The sequence below is a fragment of the Coregonus clupeaformis genome, unplaced genomic scaffold (assembly GCF_020615455.1).
Source record: "Coregonus clupeaformis isolate EN_2021a unplaced genomic scaffold, ASM2061545v1 scaf0560, whole genome shotgun sequence".
Taxonomy (NCBI): domain Eukaryota; kingdom Metazoa; phylum Chordata; class Actinopteri; order Salmoniformes; family Salmonidae; genus Coregonus; species Coregonus clupeaformis.
This window is the reverse complement of record NW_025534015.1, coordinates 278,412-282,561: the sequence shown is the minus strand read 5'-3', so window position 1 is coordinate 282,561 and position 4,150 is coordinate 278,412. Positions and strand designations below refer to the sequence as shown.

At 43.1% G+C, this 4,150-nt stretch overlaps 1 long non-coding RNA gene across 1 annotated transcript; it reads right to left on the bottom strand.

Moving 5' to 3' along the window:
• Positions 1-2,606: 2,606 nt before the first annotated feature.
• LOC123485078 lies at positions 2,607-3,475 on the bottom strand. Its single transcript, XR_006658857.1, has 3 exons — positions 3,347-3,475; positions 2,870-2,964; positions 2,607-2,640 (listed from the first exon to the last, which is right to left on the bottom strand). It is a non-coding gene; the product is annotated as an uncharacterized LOC123485078 (long non-coding RNA).
• Between the last annotated feature and the right edge of the window lie 675 nt (positions 3,476-4,150).

Genomic DNA, 4,150 nt, shown 5'->3' with positions numbered 1-4,150 from the left:
GTGCTCACTCCCCTCCTGTACTCCCTGTTCACCCATGACTGCGTGGCCACACACACATCCAACTCAATCATCAAGTTTGCAGGCGACACAACAGTAGTAGTCCTGATTACCAACAATGACGAGACAGCCTACAGGGAGACAGCGTACAACGTCAACAAAACGAAGGAGTTGATTGTGGACTTCAGGAGACAGCAGAAGGAGTACTGAAGAAGTACTACAGAAGGAGCTGACATCGGGTGCTGTAGGTGTCCTGGAGGGCAGGCAGTGTGGCCCTTGTGATGCGTTGGGAGACCTCACCACCCTCTGGAGAGCCCTGTGGTTATGTGCTGTGCAGTTGCCATACCAGGAGGTGATACAGCCCGACAGTATGCTCTCAATGGTGTATCTGTACTCAAATCAAATCAAATCAAATCAAATTTTATTGGTCACATGCGCCGAATACAACAGGTGCAGACATTACAGTGAAATGCTTACTTACTGTAATGTCTGCACCTGTTGTATTCGGCGCATGTGACCAATAAAATTTGATTTGATTTGATTTGATTTGATTTGAGTACAGATCCAGAATAACAACTGCTAAATATGTGTATATAAAATAAAAATTGATTTGATTTGATAAAGAAATTCAAACTCAAATTTTTTTACAGCATTTCTCACAAATACACTACATGACCAAAAGTAAGTGGACACCTGCTCTTCGTACATCTCATTCCAAAATCATGGGCATTTATATGGAGATGGTCCCCCCTTTGCTGCTATAACAGCCTCCACTCTTCTGGGATGGCTTTCCACTAGATGTTGGAAAATTGTTGCGGGGACTTGCTTCCATTCAGCCACAAGAGCATTAGTAGGTCGGGCATTGATGTTGGCTGATTAGGCCTTGCTCACAGCTGGCGTTCCAATTCATCCCAAAGGTGTTCTATGGGGTTGAGGTCAGGGCTCTGTGCAGGCCAGTAAAGTTCTTCCACACCGATCTCGACAAACCATTTCTGTATTGACCTCGCTTTGTGCACGGGGGCATTGTCATGCTTTGTGCACGGGGGCATTGTCATGCTGAAACATTGTCATGCCTTCCCCAAACTGTTGCCACAAAGTTGGAAGCACAGAATCGTCTAGAATGTCATTGTCTGCTGTAGCGTTAACATTTCCCTTCACTGGAACTAAGGGGCCTAGCCAGAACCATGAAAAACAACCCCAGACCATTATTCATCTTCCACCAAACCTTACAGTTTTCTGTATTCATTGGGGCAGGTAGCGTTCTACTGGCATCCGTCAAATTCAGATTAGTTCGTTAGACTGTCAAATGGTGACGTGTGATTCATCACTCCAGACAATGCGTTTCCACTGCTCCAGAGTCCAATGACAGCGGGCTTTACACCACTCCAGCCGACGCTTGGCATTGCGCATGGTGATCTTTGGCTTGTGTTCGGCAGCTCGGCCATGGAAACCCATTTCATGATGCTCCCGACGAACAGTTCTTGTGCTGACTTTGCTTCCAGAGGCAGTTTGGAACTCGGTAGTGGGTTTTGCAACCGAGGACAGATTATATTTACGCGCTACTTGGCGGTCCCGTTCTTTGAGCTTGTGTGGCCTACCACTTCACGGCTGAGCCATTGTTGCTCCTACACGTTTCCACTTCACAATAACAGCACTTACAGTGGACCGGGGCAGCTCTAGCAGGGCAGCAATTTGATGAACTGACTTGTAGGAAAGGTGGCAGCCTATGACGGTGCCACGTTGAAAGTCACTGAGCCCTTCAGTACGGGTAATTCTACTGCCAATGTTTTTCTATGGATATTGCATGGCGGTGTGCTCGATTTTATACACCTGTCAGCAACGGGTGTGTCTGAAAAATCCACACATTTGAAGGGGTGTCCACAAACCTATGGCCATGTAGTGTATGTGACTTCATCTATAACCCCCCTAGTCTGCCACATAGCCAATAGAACAACACAGATACAACTTCATCTATTAACATCATAGTGATCAGAATAGCAGCCTTACCTTGGTCTGTACATTTAGCTGGTTCCTCCTCTTGGGGACAACAGTGCTGTAAGTCACATCATCACCATTGGCAGGAAATGGGTCCTGCTGGTAGAAACACACAAAGGGGGTTGATGATAAAAACTCATCATCAGTCTACATGTATGAGATATCTTTGCACATTTACATAATCCACAATATAAGGCATGTATTTGTTTTAACAACATTTAGATATGAGCTTTCTTCCTCTCAAACAGCACAGTGTCAGTCAGGTTAAATAGGAACAGGACAGAGAAGCAGCATAGGCCTACTGTGTCTGCAAAGCTCAACAGGAAATCACAACACCTTAACCACTGACCTCACTACAGATCCTATTATTAGCTCTACACTGCAAAACACTTATAGAAACTGAAATCACACTGTCTCTACAGTCCTGGGTATGTTTCATTGACTGTAAATATAGAATTAACATGTCTAAATTGTACTGTTACAATGGACATGAAGCTGTAGCTGAAGAGCTAATGTGTTATTTAACTCAATCTGATGTATTCTTTCACAGACAGGGTCTTACCCACAAGGCCTTGAGTCAGATGAGAGGAACATGAGTGTAGCCTACCACTGATGTGTTTGTTGTCTGGTCCATGGCCTTATTGTCCTCTGGAATAAAGAAAGAGAGATGCAGTATTAGAGACCTCTGAGATACACTAGAATAATACTGAATCCATTCATCATAGAAGAGTTATACTTTTGAGTCTCCTCCTCTTATGTCAAGATACATTGGTTATAACATAGGCTAATACAGTTGTCTTTAAGGAAAATATTGATGTCTCATGAAAATATCTCCAAATCATACTGATCACTTTTTCATTATAGAATGATTACTTACTATGCTTTCTCCACATCTTCCATGTGACTAGGACACCAGCTATCACCACCACCAACATGCCCAGAGGAATCAGTAGGACTTTTAGATCTATGGAACTGAAGGTGAAAGACTATGTTTACTGTAAAATATTGTCCATAAAACAGAACAGATAAATAGATCATTATTATTTTTTTGCATTATGTTTTTTGTGCTGCTATGACTAAATGGAAATATTTGTTCAGCTCTTCACACCTTTTATGTGTGGAACTTGACCGTCCAAGAATAGAATGCTGCTACTTCTACAACCACAGAGATATGAGGAAGCGGTAAATGTCTCTATGAGAACGGTGTCTTTTTGGTCTATACTTAGTGTGGAAACATTTAAGGAGGGTATTTTTGTGTAGTGTGAAAAACAGAAAAGGTTACATTTCTTCACATTTCTATTGTTATCCATTTGGAAGAGTAATTGTGAAATACAGCTGAATGAGTGATCATTACCTCATGGTGTCCTTCTCCTTGCCCCCCTCAGGTCCTTGGACTGTGTTGTCAGTCTGAACAGGCTCAGCAGTTGGAGAGAAAGAGGATTGTTCAGTGGTTGGAGCTTGGGTTGCTGTGAGGTAAAAACAACAATGGTATTATGACTGGTGTACCAGAGAGACACAAGGTAGACTGAACTGTAACAAGACATTATGGCTAAGATATGACCTTCTTGTCCAGCTTATTTCATTTACCCCAACATATGAATTTTGTTGAGTTCAAACCCATGGTAGGACCTCTAAGTATTCCCAAAAGCTTTGAATCAGGTTACAATCCAATTTGTTTCAGATAATAAGTCAGGAAGACTGGATAAAACCAGGTTTATACTTAATTCTACAATATCTGATTGCTCTCTACTCACTGGTCACAGTGGTGGTACTTTGTGTGGTGGTTTGTCGTCTGACAGTGATGTGAACAGGCATCATAAGGTCTCTCACTCCACACCTGTACCAGCCAGTGTTATCCATCTTCAGACCACTCATAGTCACCGTTAAGACATTTGATCTGGTGGCATCAGCGGTCTGCTGTAGGGTCACTGATGTTCCATCTAGAGTCCCAGAATTCCCCACCATACAGGAGACACTGCCACCAATCCTGCACCACTTCCTATTTCCAGTGTCACTATAGTAACATTTTACAATGACACTCCCTCCTTCAACTCCAGTCACCTCCTGTTGGTCCACATAGAGTTCTGGAGTACCTGAACACAGAGGTACACACACCAAAGAAGGTCCTGAGTGATCAAGTGGTTTTTGTAACAACTGA